This window comes from Argiope bruennichi, chromosome 6, assembly GCF_947563725.1.
Source record: "Argiope bruennichi chromosome 6, qqArgBrue1.1, whole genome shotgun sequence".
Classification (NCBI taxonomy): Eukaryota; Metazoa; Arthropoda; class Arachnida; order Araneae; family Araneidae; genus Argiope; species Argiope bruennichi.
Window position 1 is genome coordinate 31,118,701 of NC_079156.1, and position 14,679 is coordinate 31,133,379.

A 14,679-nucleotide genomic window follows, 5' to 3' on the forward strand; every position below is an offset into this window, starting at 1 on the left:
GGTCCTTTGGCTCGCTGGACTGGAAGAAACCGGAGGGTGGACGCTGAAAATTCAGCTTATCCGGAGGCACTAGTTCTCTACAGGGTAAGAATTGACTATATTACGTACGCTCTTTAGTCTCTGTGGTTTCTTTCTCTGAGCCATTTTGAAATTGAAATTGTTTATTTCTTTTGTAGATGAGGGTGGGTTGTTGGAGAGTAGCGAGTGCCGGCCGTTGCTGAATTTTCACTGTCCGCTCCACTTGAAGGAAGCGTCTCTTCAATCGAGTAAGTGATGCTTTTTTTTTTATGTGTGATAGCTTCTTTCTTTTAAATGTCGATCCTCTTGACTCGTTATTCTTCTTTACTAGAGCGTGCCATCCAGGAGACGGACGAAAACTCTGCGAATGTACTGAAAGAAGCCCGAGGCGATTGGAAGGATCCTTTGGCTCGCTTGACTGGAAGAAACCGGAGGGTGGACGCTGAAAATTCAGCTTATCCGGAGGCACTCGTTCTCTACAGGGTAAGAATTGACTATATTACGTACGCTCTTTAGTCTCTGTGGTTTCTTTCTCTGAGCCATTTTGAAATTGAAATTGTTTATTTCTTTTGTAGATGAGGGTGGGTTGTTGGAGAGTAGCGAGTGCCGGCCGTTGCTGAATTTTCACTGTCCGCTCCACTTGAAGGAAGCGTCTATTCAATCGAGTAAGTGATGCTTTTTTTTTATGTGTGATAGCTTCTTTCTTTGAAATGTCGATCCTCTTGACTCGTTATTCTTCTTTACTAGAGCGTGCCATCCAGGAGACGGACGAAAACTCTGCGAATGTACTGAAAGAAGCCCGAGGCGATTGGAAGGATCCTTTGGCTCGCTGGACTGGAAGAAACCGGAGGGTGGACGCTGAAAATTCAGCTTATCCGGAGGCACTCGTTCTCTACAGGGTAAGAATTGACTATATTACGTACGCTCTTTAGTCTCTGTGGTTTCTTTCTCTGAGCCATTTTGAAATATAAATTGTTTATTTCTTTTGTAGATGAGGGTGGGTTATTGGAGAGTAGCGAGTGCCGGCCGTTGCTGAATTTTCACTGTCCGCTCCACTTGAAGGAAGCGTCTCTTCAATCGAGTAAGTGATGCTTTTTTTTATGTGTGATAGCTTCTTTCTTTGAAATGTCGATCCTCTTGACTCGTTATTCTTCTTTACTAGAGCGTGCCATCCAGGAGACGGACGAAAACTCTGCGAATGTACTGAAAGAAGCCCGAGGCGATTGGAAGGATCCTTTGGCTCGCTGGACTGGAAGAAACCGGAGGGTGGACGCTGAAAATTCAGCTTATCCGGAGGCACTCGTTCTCTACAGGGTAAGAATTGACTATATTACGTACGCTCTTTAGTCTCTGTGGTTTCTTTCTCTGAGCCATTTTGAAATTGAAATTGTTTATTTCTTTTGTAGATGAGGGTGGGTTGTTGGAGAGTAGCGAGTGCCGGCCGTTGCTGAATTTTCACTGTCCGCTCCACTTGAAGGAAGCGTCTCTTCAATCGAGTAAGTGATGCTTTTTTTTATGTGTGATAGCTTCTTTCTTTCTTTCTTTTAAATGTCGATCCTCTTGACTCGTTATTCTTCTTTACTAGAGCGTGCCATCCAGGAGACGGACGAAAACTCTGCGAATGTACTGAAAGAAGCCCGAGGCGATTGGAAGGGTCCTTTGGCTCGCTGGACTGGAAGAAACCGGAGGGTGGACGCTGAAAATTCAGCTTATCCGGAGGCACTAGTTCTCTACAGGGTAAGAATTGACTATATTACGTACGCTCTTTAGTCTCTGTGGTTTCTTTCTCTGAGCCATTTTGAAATTGAAATTGTTTATTTCTTTTGTAGATGAGGGTGGGTTGTTGGAGAGTAGCGAGTGCCGGCCGTTGCTGAATTTTCACTGTCCGCTCCACTTGAAGGAAGCGTCTCTTCAATCGAGTAAGTGATGCTTTTTTTTTATGTGTGATAGCTTCTTTCTTTTAAATGTCGATCCTCTTGACTCGTTATTCTTCTTTACTAGAGCGTGCCATCCAGGAGACGGACGAAAACTCTGCGAATGTACTGAAAGAAGCCCGAGGCGATTGGAAGGATCCTTTGGCTCGCTGGACTGGAAGAAACCGGAGGGTTGACGCTGAAAATTCAGCTTATCCGGAGGCACTCGTTCTCTACAGGGTAAATATTGACTATATTACGTACGCTCTTTAGTCTCTGTGGTTTCTTTCTCTGAGCCATTTTGAAATTGAAATTGTTTATTTCTTTTGTAGATGAGGGTGGGTTGTTGGAGAGTAGCGAGTGCCGGCCGTTGCTGAAATTTCACTGTCCGCTCCACTTGAAGGAAGCGTCTCTTCAATCGAGTAAGTGATGCTTTTTTTTATGTGTGATAGCTTCTTTCTTTCTTTCTTTTAAATGTCGATCCTCTTGACTCGTTATTCTTCTTTACTAGAGCGTGCCATCCAGGAGACGGACGAAAACTCAGCGAATGTACTGAAAGAAGCCCGAGGCGATTGGAAGGGTCCTTTGGCTCGCTGGACTGGAAGAAACCGGAGGGTGGACGCTGAAAATTCAGCTTATCCGGAGGCACTAGTTCTCTACAGGGTAAGAATTGACTATATTACGTACGCTCTTTAGTCTCTGTGGTTTCTTTCTCTGAGCCATTTTGAAATTGAAATTGTTTATTTCTTTTGTAGATGAGGGTGGGTTGTTGGAGAGTAGCGAGTGCCGGCCGTTGCTGAATTTTCACTGTCCGCTCCACTTGAAGGAAGCGTCTCTTCAATCGAGTAAGTGATGCTTTTTTTTTATGTGTGATAGCTTCTTTCTTTGAAATGTCGATCCTCTTGACTCGTTATTCTTCTTTAATAGAGCGTGCCATCCAGGAGACGGACGAAAACTCTGCGAATGTACTGAAAGAAGCCCGAGGCGATTGGAAGGATCCTTTGGCTCGCTTTACTGGAAGAAACCGGAGGGTGGACGCTGAAAATTCAGCTTATCCGGAGGCACTCGTTCTCTACAGGGTAAGAATTGACTATATTACGTACGCTCTTTAGTCTCTGTGGTTTCTTTCTCTGAGCCATTTTGAAATTGAAATTGTTTATTTCTTTTGTAGATGAGGGTGGGTTGTTGGAGAGTAGCGAGTGCCGGCCGTTGCTGAATTTTCACTGTCCGCTCCACTTGAAGGAAGCGTCTCTTCAATCGAGTAAGTGATGCTTTTTTTTATGTGTGATAGCTTCTTTCTTTTAAATGTCGATCCTCTTGACTCGTTATTCTTCTTTACTAGAGCGTGCCATCCAGGAGACGGACGAAAACTCTGCGAATGTACTGAAAGAAGCCCGAGGCGATTGGAAGGATCCTTTGGCTCGCTTTACTGGAAGAAACCGGAGGGTGGACGCTGAAAATTCAGCTTATCCGGAGGCACTCGTTCTCTACAGGGTAAGAATTGACTATATTACGTACGCTCTTTAGTCTCTGTGGTTTCTTTCTCTGAGCCATTTTGAAATTGAAATTGTTTATTTCTTTTGTAGATGAGGGTGGGTTGTTGGAGAGTAGCGAGTGCCGGCCGTTGCTGAATTTTCACTGTCCGCTCCACTTGAAGGAAGCGTCTCTTCAATCGAGTAAGTGATGCTTTTTTTTTATGTGTGATATCTTCTTTCTTTGAAATGTCGATCCTCTTGACTCGTTATTCTTCTTTACTAGAGCGTGCCATCCAGGAGACGGACGAAAACTCTGCGAATGTACTGAAAGAAGCCCGAGGCGATTGGAAGGATCCTTTGGCTCGCTGGACTGGAAGAAACCGGAGGGTGGACGCTGAAAATTCAGCTTATCCGGAGGCACTCGTTCTCTACAGGGTAAGAATTGACTATATTACGTACGCTCTTTAGTCTCTGTGGTTTCTTTCTCTGAGCCATTTTGAAATTGAAATTGTTTATTTCTTTTGTAGATGAGGGTGGGTTGTTGGAGAGTAGCGAGTGCCGGCCGTTGCTGAATTTTCACTGTCCGCTCCACTTGAAGGAAGCGTCTATTCAATCGAGTAAGTGATGCTTTTTTTTATGTGTGATAGCTTCTTTCTTTGAAATGTCGATCCTCTTGACTCGTTATTCTTCTTTACTAGAGCGTGCCATCCAGGAGACGGACGAAAACTCTGCGAATGTACTGAAAGAAGCCCGAGGCGATTGGAAGGATCCTTTGGCTCGCTGGACTGGAAGAAACCGGAGGGTGGACGCTGAAAATTCAGCTTATCCGGAGGCACTCGTTCTCTACAGGGTAAGAATTGACTATATTACGTACGCTCTTTAGTCTCTGTGGTTTCTTTCTCTGAGCCATTTTGAAATATAAATTGTTTATTTCTTTTGTAGATGAGGGTGGGTTGTTGGAGAGTAGCGAGTGCCGGCCGTTGCTGAATTTTCACTGTCCGCTCCACTTGAAGGAAGCGTCTCTTCAATCGAGTAAGTGATGCTTTTTTTTTATGTGTGATAGCTTCTTTCTTTGAAATGTCGATCCTCTTGACTCGTTATTCTTCTTTACTAGAGCGTGCCATCCAGGAGACGGACGAAAACTCTGCGAATGTACTGAAAGAAGCCCGAGGCGATTGGAAGGATCCTTTGGCTCGCTTTACTGGAAGAAACCGGAGGGTGGACGCTGAAAATTCAGCTTATCCGGAGGCACTCGTTCTCTACAGGGTAAGAATTGACTATATTACGTACGCTCTTTAGTCTCTGTGGTTTCTTTCTCTGAGCCATTTTGAAATTGAAATTGTTTATTTCTTTTGTAGATGAGGGTGGGTTGTTGGAGAGTAGCGAGTGCCGGCCGTTGCTGAATTTTCACTGTCCGCTCCACTTGAAGGAAGCGTCTCTTCAATCGAGTAAGTGATGCTTTTTTTTTATGTGTGATATCTTCTTTCTTTTAAATGTCGATCCTCTTGACTCGTTATTCTTCTTTACTAGAGCGTGCCATCCAGGAGACGGACGAAAACTCTGCGAATGTACTGAAAGAAGCCCGAGGCGATTGGAAGGATCCTTTGGCTCGCTGGACTGGAAGAAACCGGAGGGTGGACGCTGAAAATTCAGCTTATCCGGAGGCACTCGTTCTCTACAGGGTAAGAATTGACTATATTACGTACGCTCTTTAGTCTCTGTGGTTTCTTTCTCTGAGCCATTTTGAAATTGAAATTGTTTATTTCTTTTGTAGATGAGGGTGGGTTGTTGGAGAGTAGCGAGTGCCGGCCGTTGCTGAATTTTCACTGTCCGCTCCACTTGAAGGAAGCGTCTATTCAATCGAGTAAGTGATGCTTTTTTTTTATGTGTGATAGCTTCTTTCTTTGAAATGTCGATCCTCTTGACTCGTTATTCTTCTTTACTAGAGCGTGCCATCCAGGAGACGGACGAAAACTCTGCGAATGTACTGAAAGAAGCCCGAGGCGATTGGAAGGATCCTTTGGCTCGCTGGACTGGAAGAAACCGGAGGGTGGACGCTGAAAATTCAGCTTATCCGGAGGCACTCGTTCTCTACAGGGTAAGAATTGACTATATTACGTACGCTCTTTAGTCTCTGTGGTTTCTTTCTCTGAGCCATTTTGAAATATAAATTGTTTATTTCTTTTGTAGATGAGGGTGGGTTGTTGGAGAGTAGCGAGTGCCGGCCGTTGCTGAATTTTCACTGTCCGCTCCACTTGAAGGAAGCGTCTCTTCAATCGAGTAAGTGATGCTTTTTTTTTATGTGTGATAGCTTCTTTCTTTGAAATGTCGATCCTCTTGACTCGTTATTCTTCTTTACTAGAGCGTGCCATCCAGGAGACGGACGAAAACTCTGCGAATGTACTGAAAGAAGCCCGAGGCGATTGGAAGGATCCTTTGGCTCGCTTTACTGGAAGAAACCGGAGGGTGGACGCTGAAAATTCAGCTTATCCGGAGGCACTCGTTCTCTACAGGGTAAGAATTGACTATATTACGTACGCTCTTTAGTCTCTGTGGTTTCTTTCTCTGAGCCATTTTGAAATTGAAATTGTTTATTTCTTTTGTAGATGAGGGTGGGTTGTTGGAGAGTAGCGAGTGCCGGCCGTTGCTGAATTTTCACTGTCCGCTCCACTTGAAGGAAGCGTCTCTTCAATCGAGTAAGTGATGCTTTTTTTTTATGTGTGATATCTTCTTTCTTTTAAATGTCGATCCTCTTGACTCGTTATTCTTCTTTACTAGAGCGTGCCATCCAGGAGACGGACGAAAACTCTGCGAATGTACTGAAAGAAGCCCGAGGCGATTGGAAGGATCCTTTGGCTCGCTGGACTGGAAGAAACCGGAGGGTGGACGCTGAAAATTCAGCTTATCCGGAGGCACTCGTTCTCTACAGGGTAAGAATTGACTATATTACGTACGCTCTTTAGTCTCTGTGGTTTCTTTCTCTGAGCCATTTTGAAATTGAAATTGTTTATTTCTTTTGTAGATGAGGGTGGGTTGTTGGAGAGTAGCGAGTGCCGGCCGTTGCTGAATTTTCACTGTCCGCTCCACTTGAAGGAAGCGTCTATTCAATCGAGTAAGTGATGCTTTTTTTTTTATGTGTGATAGCTTCTTTCTTTGAAATGTCGATCCTCTTGACTCGTTATTCTTCTTTACTAGAGCGTGCCATCCAGGAGACGGACGAAAACTCTGCGAATGTACTGAAAGAAGCCCGAGGCGATTGGAAGGATCCTTTGGCTCGCTGGACTGGAAGAAACCGGAGGGTGGACGCTGAAAATTCAGCTTATCCGGAGGCACTCGTTCTCTACAGGGTAAGAATTGACTATATTACGTACGCTCTTTAGTCTCTGTGGTTTCTTTCTCTGAGCCATTTTGAAATATAAATTGTTTATTTCTTTTGTAGATGAGGGTGGGTTGTTGGAGAGTAGCGAGTGCCGGCCGTTGCTGAATTTTCACTGTCCGCTCCACTTGAAGGAAGCGTCTCTTCAATCGAGTAAGTGATGCTTTTTTTTTATGTGTGATAGCTTCTTTCTTTGAAATGTCGATCCTTTTGACTCGTTATTCTTCTTTACTAGAGCGTGCCATCCAGGAGACGGACGAAAACTCTGCGAATGTACTGAAAGAAGCCCGAGGCGATTGGAAGGATCCTTTGGCTCGCTTTACTGGAAGAAACCGGAGGGTGGACGCTGAAAATTCAGCTTATCCGGAGGCACTCGTTCTCTACAGGGTAAGAATTGACTATATTACGTACGCTCTTTAGTCTCTGTGGTTTCTTTCTCTGAGCCATTTTGAAATTGAAATTGTTTATTTCTTTTGTAGATGAGGGTGGGTTGTTGGAGAGTAGCGAGTGCCGGCCGTTGCTGAATTTTCACTGTCCGCTCCACTTGAAGGAAGCGTCTCTTCAATCGAGTAAGTGATGCTTTTTTTTATGTGTGATAGCTTCTTTCTTTTAAATGTCGATCCTCTTGACTCGTTATTCTTCTTTACTAGAGCGTGCCATCCAGGAGACGGACGAAAACTCTGCGAATGTACTGAAAGAAGCCCGAGGCGATTGGAAGGATCCTTTGGCTCGCTGGACTGGAAGAAACCGGAGGGTGGACGCTGAAAATTCAGCTTATCCGGAGGCACTCGTTCTCTACAGGGTAAGAATTGACTATATTACGTACGCTCTTTAGTCTCTGTGGTTTCTTTCTCTGAGCCATTTTGAAATTGAAATTGTTTATTTCTTTTGTAGATGAGGGTGGGTTGTTGGAGAGTAGCGAGTGCCGGCCGTTGCTGAATTTTCACTGTCCGCTCCACTTGAAGGAAGCGTCTATTCAATCGAGTAAGTGATGCTTTTTTTTTATGTGTGATAGCTTCTTTCTTTGAAATGTCGATCCTCTTGACTCGTTATTCTTCTTTACTAGAGCGTGCCATCCAGGAGACGGACGAAAACTCTGCGAATGTACTGAAAGAAGCCCGAGGCGATTGGAAGGATCCTTTGGCTCGCTGGACTGGAAGAAACCGGAGGGTGGACGCTGAAAATTCAGCTTATCCGGAGGCACTCGTTCTCTACAGGGTAAGAATTGACTATATTACGTACGCTCTTTAGTCTCTGTGGTTTCTTTCTCTGAGCCATTTTGAAATATAAATTGTTTATTTCTTTTGTAGATGAGGGTGGGTTGTTGGAGAGTAGCGAGTGCCGGCCGTTGCTGAATTTTCACTGTCCGCTCCACTTGAAGGAAGCGTCTCTTCAATCGAGTAAGTGATGCTTTTTTTTTATGTGTGATAGCTTCTTTCTTTGAAATGTCGATCCTCTTGACTCGTTATTCTTCTTTACTAGAGCGTGCCATCCAGGAGACGGACGAAAACTCTGCGAATGTACTGAAAGAAGCCCGAGGCGATTGGAAGGATCCTTTGGCTCGCTGGCCTGGAAGAAACCGGAGGGTGGACGCTGAAAATTCAGCTTATCCGGAGGCACTCGTTCTCTACAGGGTAAGAATTGACTATATTACGTACGCTCTTTAGTCTCTGTGGTTTCTTTCTCTGAGCCATTTTGAAATTGAAATTGTTTATTTCTTTTGTAGATGAGGGTGGGTTGTTGGAGAGTAGCGAGTGCCGGCCGTTGCTGAATTTTCACTGTCCGCTCCACTTGAAGGAAGCGTCTATTCAATCGAGTAAGTGATGCTTTTTTTTTATGTGTGATAGCTTCTTTCTTTGAAATGTCGATCCTCTTGACTCGTTATTCTTCTTTACTAGAGCGTGCCATCCAGGAGACGGACGAAAACTCTGCGAATGTACTGAAAGAAGCCCGAGGCGATTGGAAGGATCCTTTGGCTCGCTGGACTGGAAGAAACCGGAGGGTGGACGCTGAAAATTCAGCTTATCCGGAGGCACTCGTTCTCTACAGGGTAAGAATTGACTATATTACGTACGCTCTTTAGTCTCTGTGGTTTCTTTCTCTGAGCCATTTTGAAATATAAATTGTTTATTTCTTTTGTAGATGAGGGTGGGTTGTTGGAGAGTAGCGAGTGCCGGCCGTTGCTGAATTTTCACTGTCCGCTCCACTTGAAGGAAGCGTCTCTTCAATCGAGTAAGTGATGCTTTTTTTTTATGTGTGATAGCTTCTTTCTTTGAAATGTCGATCCTCTTGACTCGTTATTCTTCTTTACTAGAGCGTGCCATCCAGGAGACGGACGAAAACTCTGCGAATGTACTGAAAGAAGCCCGAGGCGATTGGAAGGATCCTTTGGCTCGCTTTACTGGAAGAAACCGGAGGGTGGACGCTGAAAATTCAGCTTATCCGGAGGCACTCGTTCTCTACAGGGTAAGAATTGACTATATTACGTACGCTCTTTAGTCTCTGTGGTTTCTTTCTCTGAGCCATTTTGAAATTGAAATTGTTTATTTCTTTTGTAGATGAGGGTGGGTTGTTGGAGAGTAGCGAGTGCCGGCCGTTGCTGAATTTTCACTGTCCGCTCCACTTGAAGGAAGCGTCTCTTCAATCGAGTAAGTGATGCTTTTTTTTATGTGTGATAGCTTCTTTCTTTTAAATGTCGATCCTCTTGACTCGTTATTCTTCTTTACTAGAGCGTGCCATCCAGGAGACGGACGAAAACTCTGCGAATGTACTGAAAGAAGCCCGAGGCGATTGGAAGGATCCTTTGGCTCGCTGGACTGGAAGAAACCGGAGGGTGGACGCTGAAAATTCAGCTTATCCGGAGGCACTCGTTCTCTACAGGGTAAGAATTGACTATATTACGTACGCTCTTTAGTCTCTGTGGTTTCTTTCTCTGAGCCATTTTGAAATTGAAATTGTTTATTTCTTTTGTAGATGAGGGTGGGTTGTTGGAGAGTAGCGAGTGCCGGCCGTTGCTGAATTTTCACTGTCCGCTCCACTTGAAGGAAGCGTCTCTTCAATCGAGTAAGTGATGCTTTTTTTTATGTGTGATAGCTTCTTTCTTTTAAATGTCGATCCTCTTGACTCGTTATTCTTCTTTACTAGAGCGTGCCATCCAGGAGACGGACGAAAACTCTGCGAATGTACTGAAAGAAGCCCGAGGCGATTGGAAGGATCCTTTGGCTCGCTGGACTGGAAGAAACCGGAGGGTGGACGCTGAAAATTCAGCTTATCCGGAGGCACTCGTTCTCTACAGGGTAAGAATTGACTATATTACGTACGCTCTTTAGTCTCTGTGGTTTCTTTCTCTGAGCCATTTTGAAATTGAAATTGTTTATTTCTTTTGTAGATGAGGGTGGGTTGTTGGAGAGTAGCGAGTGCCGGCCGTTGCTGAATTTTCACTGTCCGCTCCACTTGAAGGAAGCGTCTATTCAATCGAGTAAGTGATGCTTTTTTTTTTATGTGTGATAGCTTCTTTCTTTTAAATGTCGATCCTCTTGACTCGTTATTCTTCTTTACTAGAGCGTGCCATCCAGGAGACGGACGAAAACTCTGCGAATGTACTGAAAGAAGCCCGAGGCGATTGGAAGGATCCTTTGGCTCGCTGGCCTGGAAGAAACCGGAGGGTGGACGCTGAAAATTCAGCTTATCCGGAGGCACTCGTTCTCTACAGGGTAAGAATTGACTATATTACGTACGCTCTTTAGTCTCTGTGGTTTCTTTCTCTGAGCCATTTTGAAATTGAAATTGTTTATTTCTTTTGTAGATGAGGGTGGGTTGTTGGAGAGTAGCGAGTGCCGGCCGTTGCTGAATTTTCACTGTCCGCTCCACTTGAAGGAAGCGTCTCTTCAATCGAGTAAGTGATGCTTTTTTTTATGTGTGATAGCTTCTTTCTTTTAAATGTCGATCCTCTTGACTCGTTATTCTTCTTTACTAGAGCGTGCCATCCAGGAGACGGACGAAAACTCTGCGAATGTACTGAAAGAAGCCCGAGGCGATTGGAAGGATCCTTTGGCTCGCTGGACTGGAAGAAACCGGAGGGTGGACGCTGAAAATTCAGCTTATCCGGAGGCACTCCTTCTCTACAGGGTAAGAATTGACTATATTAAGTACGCTCTTTAGTCTCTGTGGTTTCTTTCTCTGAGCCATTTTGAAATTGAAATTGTTTATTTCTTTTGGAGATGAGGGTGGGTTGTTGGAGAGTAGCGAGTGCCGGCCGTTGCTGAATTTTCACTGTCCGCTCCACTTGAAGGAAGCGTCTCCTCAATCGAGTAAGTGATGCTTTTTTTTTATGTGTGATAGCTTCTTTCTTTTAAATGTCGATCCTCTTGACTCGTTATTCTTCTTTACTAGAGCGTGCCATCCTGGAGACGGACGAAAACTCTGCGAATGTACTGAAAGAAGCCCGAGGCGATTGGAAGGATCCTTTGGCTCGCTGGACTGGAAGAAAACGGAGGGTGGACGCTGAAAATTCAGCTTATCCGGAGGCACTCGTTCTCTACAGGGTAAGAATTGACTATATTACGTACGCTATTTAGTCTCTGTGGTTTCTTTCTCTGAGCCATTTTGAAATTGAAATTGTTTATTTCTTTTGTAGATGAGGGTGGGTTGTTGGAGAGTAGCGAGTGCCGGCCGTTGCTGAATTTTCACTGTCCGCTCCACTTGAAGGAAGCGTCTCTTCAATCGAGTAAGTGATGCTTTTTTTTTATGTGTGATAGCTTCTTTCTTTGAAATGTCGATCCTCTTGACTCGTTATTCTTCTTTACTAGAGCGTGCCATCCAGGAGACGGACGAAAACTCTGCGAATGTACTGAAAGAAGCCCGAGGCGATTGGAAGGATCCTTTGGCTCGCTGGACTGGAAGAAACCGGAGGGTGGACGCTGAAAATTCAGCTTATCCGGAGGCACTCGTTCTCTACAGGGTAAGAATTGACTATATTACGTACGCTCTTTAGTCTCTGTGGTTTCTTTCTCTGAGCCATTTTGAAATTGAAATTGTTTATTTCTTTTGTAGATGAGGGTGGGTTGTTGGAGAGTAGCAAGTGCCGGCCGTTGCTGAATTTTCACTGTCCGCTCCACTTGAAGGAAGCGTCTCTTCAATCGAGTAAGTGATGCTTTTTTTTATGTGTGATAGCTTCTTTCTTTTAAATGTCGATCCTCTTGACTCGTTATTCTTCTTTACTAGAGCGTGCCATCCAGGAGACGGACGAAAACTCTGCGAATGTACTGAAAGAAGCCCGAGGCGATTGGAAGGATCCTTTGGCTCGCTGGACTGGAAGAAACCGGAGGGTGGACGCTGAAAATTCAGCTTATCCGGAGGCACTCGTTCTCTACAGGGTAAGAATTGACTATATTACGTACGCTCTTTAGTCTCTGTGGTTTCTTTCTCTGAGCCATTTTGAAATTGAAATTGTTTATTTCTTTTGTAGATGAGGGTGGGTTGTTGGAGAGTAGCGAGTGCCGGCCGTTGCTGAATTTTCACTGTCCGCTCCACTTGAAGGAAGCGTCTATTCAATCGAGTAAGTGATGCTTTTTTTTTTATGTGTGATAGCTTCTTTCTTTTAAATGTCGATCCTCTTGACTCGTTATTCTTCTTTACTAGAGCGTGCCATCCAGGAGACGGACGAAAACTCTGCGAATGTACTGAAAGAAGCCCGAGGCGATTGGAAGGATCCTTTGGCTCGCTGGCCTGGAAGAAACCGGAGGGTGGACGCTGAAAATTCAGCTTATCCGGAGGCACTCGTTCTCTACAGGGTAAGAATTGACTATATTACGTACGCTCTTTAGTCTCTGTGGTTTCTTTCTCTGAGCCATTTTGAAATTGAAATTGTTTATTTCTTTTGTAGATGAGGGTGGGTTGTTGGAGAGTAGCGAGTGCCGGCCGTTGCTGAATTTTCACTGTCCGCTCCACTTGAAGGAAGCGTCTCTTCAATCGAGTAAGTGATGCTTTTTTTTTATGTGTGATAGCTTCTTTCTTTTAAATGTCGATCCTCTTGACTCGTTATTCTTCTTTACTAGAGCGTGCCATCCAGGAGACGGACGAAAACTCTGCGAATGTACTGAAAGAAGCCCGAGGCGATTGGAAGGATCCTTTGGCTCGCTGGACTGGAAGAAACCGGAGGGTGGACGCTGAAAATTCAGCTTATCCGGAGGCACTCCTTCTCTACAGGGTAAGAATTGACTATATTAAGTACGCTCTTTAGTCTCTGTGGTTTCTTTCTCTGAGCCATTTTGAAATTGAAATTGTTTATTTCTTTTGTAGATGAGGGTGGGTTGTTGGAGAGTAGCGAGTGCCGGCCGTTGCTGAATTTTCACTGTCCGCTCCACTTGAAGGAAGCGTCTCCTCAATCGAGTAAGTGATGCTTTTTTTTTATGTGTGATAGCTTCTTTCTTTTAAATGTCGATCCTCTTGACTCGTTATTCTTCTTTACTAGAGCGTGCCATCCTGGAGAAGGACGAAAACTCTGCGAATGTACTGAAAGAAGCCCGAGGCGATTGGAAGGATCCTTTGGCTCGCTGGACTGGAAGAAACCGGAGGGTGGACGCTGAAAATTCAGCTTATCCGGAGGCACTCGTTCTCTACAGGGTAAGAATTGACTATATTACGTACGCTATTTAGTCTCTGTGGTTTCTTTCTCTGAGCCATTTTGAAATTGAAATTGTTTATTTCTTTTGTAGATGAGGGTGGGTTGTTGGAGAGTAGCGAGTGCCGGCCGTTGCTGAATTTTCACTGTCCGCTCCACTTGAAGGAAGCGTCTCTTCAATCGAGTAAGTGATGCTTTTTTTTTATGTGTGATAGCTTCTTTCTTTGAAATGTCGATCCTCTTGACTCGTTATTCTTCTTTACCAGAGCGTGCCATCCAGGAGACGGACGAAAACTCTGCGAATGTACTGAAAGAAGCCCGAGGCGATTGGAAGGATCCTTTGGCTCGCTGGACTGGAAGAAACCGGAGGGTGGACGCTGAAAATTCAGCTTATCCGGAGGCACTCGTTCTCTACAGGGTAAGAATTGACTATATTACGTACGCTCTTTAGTCTCTGTGGTTTCTTTCTCTGAGCCATTTTGAAATTGAAATTGTTTATTTCTTTTGTAGATGAGGGTGGGTTGTTGGAGAGTAGCGAATGCCGGCCGTTGCTGAATTTTCACTGTCCGCTCCACTTGAAGGAAGCGTCTCTTCAATCGAGTAAGTGATGCTTTTTTTTATGTGTGATAGCTTCTTTCTTTTAAATGTCGATCCTCTTGACTCGTTATTCTTCTTTACTAGAGCGTGCCATCCAGGAGACGGACGAAAACTCTGTGAATGTACTGAAAGAAGCCCGAGGCGATTGGAAGGATCCTTTGGCTCGCTGGACTGGAAGAAACTGGAGGGTGGACGCTTAAAATTCAGCTTATCCGGAGGCACTCGTTCTCTACAGGGTAAGAATTGACTATATTACGTACGCTCTTTAGTCTCTGTGGTTTCTTTCTCTGAGCCATTTTGAAATTGAAATTGTTTATTTCTTTTGTAGATGAGGGTGGGTTGTTGGAGAGTAGCGAGTGCCGGCCGTTGCTGAATTTTCACTGTCCGCTCCACTTGAAGGAAGCGTCTCTTCAATCGAGTAAGTGATGCTTTTTTTTTATGTGTGATAGCTTCTTTCTTTTAAATGTCGATCCTCTTGACTCGTTATTCTTCTTTACTAAAGCGTGCCATCCAGGAGACGGACGAAAACTCTGCGAATGTACTGAAAGAAGCCCGAGGCGATTGGAAGGATCCTTTGGCTCGCTGGACTGGAAGAAACCGGAGGGTTGACGCTGAAAATTCAGCTTATCCGGAGGCACTCGTTCTCTACAGGGTAAGAATTGACTATATTACGTACGC